Raw genomic sequence first — 10,035 nt, forward strand, 5'->3', positions numbered from 1 at the left:
CCGGCAAAATCTGGTACTTTCTCTTCTTTCCACTTTTAGTGTCACACAAACTAAGCACCTTTGCATCACCATGCTCTACGTCTAGTTGTCCTTCAGGCTATTAGTGTAAGGTTAATGTAACGTTACTTAGACTAGCCGCCGACAGAGAAAAGCAGGCAGGTGAGAACGGGAACAGGGGAGCGTCACGTAGTGCCCCCAGTGCCCCCTAGAAGTTTATTTAAGGGCCATTATGAATCGCCCAGAGAGCCTGATATGGAGAAGGCAGCTTGTGAGAAGGGCCGGTGTGTAAGAAGAAGTCACGTTACACCAAAGCGTAAAATGTAGAAGTACCGATACAGCGTACCGGTGAGTACCGGCCCACTTCAAGCATTGTGTGTGATATAACTCATTTTGATGTGATTATGTTAGGGTTAGGGTTTTTAGAGAACAACACAAATCTTAAATAGGGCACTATAATAAATTCAGTCAAATGATAATAAACATTTGTTAACTAGAAAATATTAAACACCGCTCATTGCATGGTGTTGTTGAATCAGGGAATTCGTGTGTCCAGCACGACAGAGGATCCTAATTGACTTTCCATTGGCGTCGTTTCCGTGGTGCCGGCACGTAATTTCAGCACATTACGTGCCACCACCTTCTAATGCGAGCGTTAAGAGGTCGTGGTCCTTTCACGCATTTCTGTGAGATCAGGTTATTTTTATATGCAGTACGTTGTGAAGTGATAGGGACTTCGTGACTTGTTCAACCAAGAAGGAGGAGTTTGAAAATTGGTGAAGAAATTAGTAAAGATGTTACTTTGCACAAGTTTGATCTATCATCATAACGTGATTACTTCGGTATAACAAATATGTGACTAGTATCGTCCGGTCCAGCTCTCTTGTGATATGTACTCCATATCAATAACGACCTCATGAGTAATTCAAACAAGAGTAACGGGTGTGGAGATGGACGCAGAGCTGTATGCAGATCGTAACTGATTAAATTTGGTGTAAATTTAAAATTATTTTTCTCGCCAACACTTACCAGAGGTTCCCAAATGGTATGCCGTGAGGCAAGCCCAGGTTTGCCGTGGGATTTTGTGAAACCATACTGTGACGTGCATGGATAAGTAGACAGGCAGTACAGGAACCGCCGTGGCCGGTACGCGAACCCGTATCGCCTGCACCGCGGGAGACATCGGTAACCGCTCGACTAAAGAGTCAGACCCGTTAATTAAGGACCAACGTATCTACTTATCCATGCACGTTACAATACATTATTATTGCAATATACAACTAAAAAGTTATTCATTAATTAGCTGTCAATATTTTGTACACACTCATTTCCCATTAAAGAGACAAATTATCCGCCTAAAAAAAATTCTTTAAAATCCGTCCGTCAAAGGGAACCCGTTTTCGCTGTTCGCGCAGCAGATGTGGGAATTATTAGAGCGTGACACGTCGAAGGCCCTGATTGACAGCCAGTGTGAAGTAGGATAACAACACGAGAAATCCGTGAGGGGTAAAACGGATCGCTTTCTTGTGCGGAGTAAACCACCACTAACCATCAGTGCGGACCACGCAGCTACAAAAAAAGAGGGGGGGAACTGTCAGTAGACAGTATCACGAAAGCTGCCTGTGTTATGGCTTCACCTGGACCGGGGACGCCAACGGCCCTCAGCCCAAGTGCGTCATCTGTTGGTAGAAGTTGGCTAATGCTAACATGGCGCCAAGCAAGCTGGAGAGGCACTTGGAAACCAAACAGCCCTTCCACATTGAGAGAGACTTGGCGTACTTCAAAGAGCGCGGGATCTGAACCAGAAGCAGCAAGACCGTTTGATGGATTGTGTGAAAGTGTCTGATAAGGCTATGGAGGCAAGTTGCAAAGCAGAAGAAATCTCACACAACTGCAGACAGTCATCCTCCCCGCTTGCAAAAAATTGCAGGCGTCATGCAAGGTCTAGATGCTGCAAATAGTCCATGGGCCAGAGCCCAAAATTTCCTATTTCGGTACACTCAAGGTGGCAAAACTTACTTATAATTTTTGAAAGGATCCATGTCTGTAGATGATATTTTGGTATGATAACCATTCCTGAGTGGCAGCTGTATCACAGTTATCAGCTCATGAAGTTAACCACCCCCTAAAGTAAATTGCATTTTAGACGCTGGTGCATATCCTGGTTTAGCCTCATGGTCAGGACATTTTTCAATGTTCTATAATATTGTCTTTGGTATCATTTTAAAGGGGACATTCTTAGCTTTCATTCAAGCCCTGTTGTGGATATTTCTCACAAATATAGAGGTCACTTGAGCTCTTCAACCCGTCAATAACACACATCTTTCTGCAATGTTCGCCTAAACTATATACTTTCTTTTAGCCCTGTGGCATCTAGGAATATCAGGGACACAAAACACAAAAACTGGAATACTCACAGGACTGTAAAGATTCAGGAAATGTATAATATACCCATACTATTTCATTGTGTGAGGTGATTGTGAACCTTAAATTAGAAGGGCATTATTACTAAGAAACTAACTAGACCAAAGCCAGTAAGTCCGTGGGTCAGACCAGATATCGATATCACCCAAGGTGACACAACTTCACTGGTGCCATTTTATTTGGTACACTAACAGAAGTAAAATAATACATGATAACCTTTCCAAATGAGCAGCTATTTCATTTTTCTTTCAGGAAACCTGTTTCTGTGCCTCTCACGATTGTGTATTTGCCCAGATTTTTACAAATATAGCATTTCAACACCCCTGGTACTGATTAGCCTAGCTTAAACTCTGGGACAGTTCTTAGTTGTCCAACAACCAAGGATAACCAGTACTGTGTACTTCCATTCATTGTGCTAAGCTAGGCTAACGTGCAGCCAGATAGCTTTCTACTAAACACATATAGAGGAAACTGGTATCTATCTTCTTGTCTCACTCTGGAGAAGATTGTAAGCTAATTTACCATAATGTTAGCATGTTCTTTTAATGTATATGTTAATATGATTAGTTAAAGTGGCTACGAGGAACTTTCATCTTGTGTTGATTTTAGCGGCCTCATGTGGACAAAATACAGCTGTTGCATAGCAACTAGGTAATGTATCTATTTGTGGCTATGTAAGATAAATAATGGTAATATGACGCTGGTGAAGCAAAGTAAACTTTGTTTTAGTAGTGTTCATACACCTAAGTTACATGTATTTGTTTGTATGTGGCAGGTGAAAACTGACTGAATATGGCCACTGGTGAACAAGCAAGTTTTTACCCAATACCAAAGTGCCCACGGGTGGAGTGCATTATCCACTGTTCTGATGATACAGATAAGCTGGTTTCACTACAAAGTGTCGACTCATGGAGAACTCTGCTCAGGGCAGCTCAGATACGAAATCATGCACCAGTTTTGAAACTGGCAAAAGACATTCCTGAGGGACAGATTCCAGCAATCTACTACCACAGAAAGTGTCGCAGTATCTTCACTATGAAGCAAATTCTTGATGGCCTCCTTGCAAAAGAAAAGAAAAGTTGTGTCTCTGCTGAAGAGAAACAATCTAAGAGAGTAGCTCGACATGCTCCAAATACATCTAGGACTTATGATGCAGAGTGCATATTTTGTCAGAAAAACAGCAAATATTCCAAGAGACAGAATACGAGAGAAGTACTGGTGCAGTGTCGAGAACTGCGAGCTGATGCAAAGATCAGGAGTGCAGCCACAAAGAAAAGGAACAGCAGAATCCTTGCCATTGTGAGTAGAGACCTTGTAGCAGCTGAAGGGCACTACCACAGGTCATGCTATAGACTTTACACCAAAGAAGAGGTTTCCAAAGGAGAGGTTGCCAGCAATGAAGATGATGATGCTGCAGCCCAGTATGAAGCTGCTGTGAATAAGGCATACAATGAGCTGTTCCTCTTCATCAGGATGGAGCTTTTTGGCAATCCTCAAGTGATGACAATGACTGATCTCTCTTCTAGACTGGTAGCTTCAATGAACTCCCAAGGCATTGCCCAAGTCAAGGAATCAACCAAGAAGCACATAAGGCGAAACCTGGAGAGTGAGTTTGCTGGAACCTTGCAGATATTCCCCGATGAGAAAGGAAAATTCCTCCTCTATCCCGATAACTTGTCCATGAGGGAACTTGCCAAAGAAAATCAGTCTCTCAAAAGGGAGCTGCAGACCCTGAAAAGTGTCAGTGCACAAGATGTTATAGCCAAAGCAGCCATCAAATTGAGAGCAGACATTAAAAGTCAAGATGTTCCTCAAACCTGGCCGCCTGAAGTCAAACCAGAAGCAGAATGTCCTACCATTCCAGAGTCGCTCATTATCTTCCTGTACTCTCTACTCACAGGCTCAAATGATCCTGATCATGCATCCCAGAGAGTGCAGTGCCTTCTGCAGTCATTTGGCCATGACATAGTATATGCAGTGACATGTGGAAATACCAAGCCTTCCAAGCACATTGTTCTGCCATTCAGTGTCAAATCGTTGACAGGAAATGTAGAGTTGATAAACATCCTCAACCGACTTGGTCACAGTGTGTCCTATTCACAGATGGAAGAGATCAACACTGCTCTGTGTCTCCAGAAACTCTCATCATCAGGGAGTGGCATTGCCCTTCCAGCTAACATCCATCCTGGCATATTCACAACTTTAGCCTGGGACAATATCGACCGTCTTGAAGAAACTGTCAGTGGTGAGGGAACATCTCACAGAGTCAATGGGATTGCTGTGCAAGCAAAGCCAGTCAACCCACTTCCTGTCCAACCCATGCCCACTGTTCCCAAAACAAAGAAGAGAAGCATTGATGGACCCCCACCAATGTTACCAACTTACAATGCTGGACAACGGGTAGGGCCACCACAAAGCAAAAAGTCAGATGCCGATACTGCAGCCAATACTAAGCTTGCCAGAGAGAAAAACTTTCTTTGGGTCCTAGCACGCATGTCACAACAAGAAGAACAGTCAGTCAGCAGCTGGACAGGCTTCAACATCCTGACTCGAGGAGAGATGACGGTCATCCCCGACAATATAGGCTGTCTGCCTACCATCAATGCTCCAGCGACACAAATGTCTACTGTCAACGAGGTGCGTAACCAGTCACTGAGCATCATGCAGTGCTTAGGCCTGAGGAAGATTGTCTGTGTCTTTGACCAAGCCCTGTATGCGAAGGCTGTCGAGATCACATGGAAACACCATGACAAGTTCCATGATATCATCGTTAGGCTTGGGGTATTCCACACCATCTGCACACTGCTGGCAATAATAGGAAAGCGTTTCCAAGATGCTGGACTCAAAGACCTCTGCATTGAGTCTGGCATGATTGCAGAAGGCTCAATTGCTGGTGTTATGGATGGCCGCAAGTACAACAGGGCAGTGCGACTACACAAGCTCCTGTATGAGGCTCTCATGCGACTGACCTTGAATGGTTTCCTGTCCTGGTTGGAAGAAACTCACAGGAATGACATGGTTCACCTGAGTGAGACACTGAAGACCATTGACAGCCTTGGGAAAGAAGTCTCACAACATGCTTTGAAGGAGGTCCTCGAGAACAGCTCTTGTACACGCATCATGGATCTATTTGAAGTCTACCGTGAGTTCCTTAGAGGTGGAAACGGCAGCCTCTCGAACTTCTGGATGTCGTATTTGGACATGGTTGAAATCTTGTTGGGGCTCATCCGAGCATCCAGAGAGGGAGACTGGATGCTACACTTGGCTAGCATTCGAGCAATGATCCCATGGTGCTTTGCTTATGACAGGATGAATTATGCACACTACCTCCCCTACTACTACGCCCAGATGTCTGAGCTGCCCATCACACACCCAGATGTGTACACAGAATTCATGGAAGGAGGCTTCTCAGTCCAACTGGGCTCCACCAATCCCTTTGGCCGAATCCCTGTTGACCAAGCTATAGAAGAAACGGTGAACAAAGACACCCAAACAGCTGGAGGGACAAAGGGATTCAGCTTGAAGCCAGGAGCTGTGACCAAATATTATCTCACAGCTGAGTATAGAAGCATGTACCTCAGACAGCTGAGAGACCTGACAGGTCAAGGCAGGTGCAAATGGTCTCATCCAGATCTACAGAGTCCAAGGATCAAGAGAGATGAAGCAGATGTCCAGTATCTCATGGACCTTATGGAGAATAACATGGCTCAATCCTATGTCCCCTGATGAGATTGATTTGGTTAGCCTCTCCACTGGCAACATGGCTCCACCTGATGTGACCATAGATCTCTTGAGAGCTCTTGAGAAAGGAGAAGAGGCCTACCAAGCATTCCAGCAAACAAGGTTAGATGCAGACCCACCACCTGTGAAATTCCACGACAAGATGACCAAGCAAAGTCTGAAAACATTCTCCAATGTCAGCACAAAACAAGCTCATGGAAAGAAAGCACAGGATGTGGTTCTGAAGGCAGATAGAAACCTTTTCAGTCACATGATCCTGGTGGCTGAAAGCAGGAAGGTGAATCTGAAGGATGTCCTTGCCTACCCATTGGGCCCACTACCATGGGCACTGGCAAATGCTGATGGGTCCTTACGAAAAACAAACAAGGCTGCACTTGCCAGAGAGCTTGAAAAGAATGTATCTCCTGCAGAAGACATCCCAATCCCATCTACTTCCATCATTGATGGGATGAGCCTGGTCCAAAACATGAATGGCAACAACAAAACCCTTGCACAGATGGCAGAGTCAGCCTTGACCCAGGTCCTCCATGAGGGAGCACAGAGTGGGAGGATTGATGTTGTTTTTGATGTCTATCACCAGACTTCGATCAAAGATGCTGAACGACTGAACCGGGGTGGAGACATCACTCTCCAGTACAAGAATCTTGCAGGGGGACACCACGTCCAGCAGTGGAGAAAATTTCTGTGCAGTTCCTCCAACAAGACCAGTCTCATCAAGTTTCTGGTGGAAGAGTGGAAACTCCCACGATACAGAGCTATGCTGCATGGCAAGGTGTTGTACATGACCTGTGAGGAAACCTGCTACAAGTTGACAGAAGATGGGTGTGAGGAAGCAGCAGAACTGCACTCCACACATGAAGAAGCTGACACCCGTCTGCTCCTGCATGCATTGCATGCAGCAAATGCGGGCTCAAAGTCAGTTATCATCACAGCCGAGGACACTGATGTCATGGTGCTTTGTCTTGGCTTCCAGAAGGACATCACCTGTCCCATCTACCAGAAGTGTGGGACTCAGAACCGCACACGGTTTGTCGACATCACCAAACTGGCAAGTTCACTTGGAGACAGCATCTGTGACAGCCTAATTGGCTTACATGCCTTCACAGGCTGCGACACTGTCAGTGCATTGGCTGGTCGAGGGAAGCTGAATGCCCTGAAGATAGTGAGAAAGCACACTTCCTGCCAAGAGACTTTTAGTCAACTGGGACAGACATGGAATGTGAGTGATGAGCTGTTCCAGAAAATTGAGCAGTTCACCTGTCGGATGTATGTTGCTAATAGCAGCACTGCTGAGGTGAACAAACTGCGTTACCAGCTCTTCTGCACCAAAAGGGGAGAGGTTGAGTCCAGCCAGCTGCCACCATGTAGAGACTGTCTCTTTATGCATGTTCAACAAGCCAACTATCAGGCAGCAATATGGAAGTGCTGTCTGCAGGCTAACCCTGTGGTGCCAAGCCCTACTGAGTATGGATGGACAGACGATGAAGGCAAGCTGGCCATTTACTGGATGCGCTCCCCACCTGCACCAGATGTGGTCTTGGAAATGCTAACATGCAAGTGTGTGCATTCATGCAAAATGCCAAGCTGCATGTGCCTGTCAAATGGACTTCCATGCACAGACATGTGCAGGTTACAGACCTGCAGTAACCAAAAACAGCAGGATGGTCCAGAACTGGACTTTGAACTTGGGGAGTCAGATGAGAGAAACGAGCAGTTTGATGAATGACAGTGTGATGATTCTGATGGTATTACTGTGGTAGTAGTCTATTGATGCACAGGATGTTGATTCTGGACTTGGTTACCCAGAGCTTGATAACAATAATGTAACCATATTCACATATACCCATTACCCTACCCATTACCATTACATATACCCACTAATGATATGGGATTACATGTATCATTGACTAAGTATATGTAAATGTCAATGTTGTTTAAAATATTAAAATAGTTCATTACCTCACTATGGTATTCCTTTTTATCATGTATTTTGATTGTGTATTTAAACAAATGTATAGAGACCAGTTTGTGACCTAACTGGCTTTGGTCTAGTTCTCATTTAAGGCTCACAATCACCTCACACAATGAAATAGTATGGGTATATAATACATTTTCTGAATCTTTACAGTCCTGTGAGTATTCCAGTTTTTGTGTTTTGTGTCCCTGATATTCCTAGATGCCACAGGGCTAAAAGAACGTATATAGTTTAGGCGAAAATTGCAGAAAGATGTGTGTTATTGACGGGTTGAAGAGCTCAAGTGACCGCTATATTTGTGAGAAATATCCACAACAGGGCTTGAATGAAAGCTAAGAAGGTCCCCTTTAAAATGATACCAAAGACAATATTATAGAACATTGAAAAATGTCCTGACCATGAGGCTAAACCAGGATATGCACCAGCGTCTAAAATGCAATTTAGTTTAGCGGGTGGTTAACTTCATGAGCTGATAACTGTGATACAGCTGCCACTCAGGAATGGTTATCATACCAAAATATCATCTACAGACATGGATCCTTTCAAAAATTATAAGTAAGTTTTGCCACCTTGAGTGTACCGAAATATCGTCTGGCCCATGGACTAAAATGCGCTATCAAAAGTGCCTTCGTCTGACAAAACAAGCAAAAGAAGAACCGACATCACATGTCAGGTGACACTGAGCAACAGCTGACCAAGAAACTGCAGATGAGCGGCACATTTCCTCTACAAATAGACGAATCCACAAACACAAGTGGGGCTGACCAACTTCTGGCAAACGTCAGGTATGTTGATGGTGACTCTATTAAAGAGACTTTTCTCTTCTGCAAAGAAATAGAAAGCCAAACAACGGGAGGAGAAATATCCAGGGTAACAGTTAATTTAACTATTAACATATTTATTTTTATACTGTTAGATAACTTGAATTCTCTCTCTCTCTCTCTCTCTCTCTCTCTCTCTCTCTCTCTCTCTCTCTCTCTCTCTCTCTCTCTCTCTCTCTCTCTCTCTCTCTCTCTCTCTCACACACACACACACACATTTTTTCTGTCTCTCCCTCATTTCAGTTTTAATTTTGTGACCCGTTTGGTATAAAATGGTTGTGTTGCCGCTCTTTTCGATGACATTTTACAAAGTTTAAAATGAATTATTGAATTATTTTGTTAATATTTCATGAGTAAGTTGTTTGTCAAATTTTGTTTCCTACCACAGTCCAAAGAAATGTAGGTCAGGTGACTCGGCCATACTAAATTGTCCCTAGGTATGAATGTGTGTGTGTGTGTGTGTGTGTGTGTGTGTGTGTGTGTGTGTGTGTGTGTGTGTGTCGTGATGGCCAGGCAGGCCTGTCCAGGGTGTCTCCCCGCCTGCCGCACAGTGACTGCTGGGATAGGCTCCAGCATCCCCGCGACCCTGAGAGCAGGGTAAGCGGTTCAGATAATGGCTGGATGGATTAGTCAATAAAAATAAACGTTTACAGAGTGATAACGGGTTATAGAGGCTATTTTGCACGGATTTGAATACAGGTGTGTCTTGAGATTTTGGCTTGCCCTTTGGTGTGCCTTGGGCAGAAAAAGTCTGAAAACCACTGACTTAGACAAACAACTAGCATCGTTGGAAAGCGCAAGTCGTGCCGTTTCATTTGATATGCGATCCACCTCGCTGCTGCAATGAACACTTCGTGAGCAATTCAACCGAGAACAAGGGGATGTCAATTTGGACGCAAATTGCGCCTGTGGTTGGGTTTGGGATGGGGGGGCACTGTAAGATGTCGCTTAGGGCCCCAAAATATTCAGAAACAGCCCTGCTCATAAATAAATCATTCTGAATGCATGCGTTATTCGTTTCATTTTTACAATCATTAAAAATACATATTGATCGAATTGTCCCCAAAATACATTTTT

Source organism: Lampris incognitus, chromosome 2 (assembly GCF_029633865.1).
Source record: "Lampris incognitus isolate fLamInc1 chromosome 2, fLamInc1.hap2, whole genome shotgun sequence".
Classification (NCBI taxonomy): domain Eukaryota; kingdom Metazoa; phylum Chordata; class Actinopteri; order Lampriformes; family Lampridae; genus Lampris; species Lampris incognitus.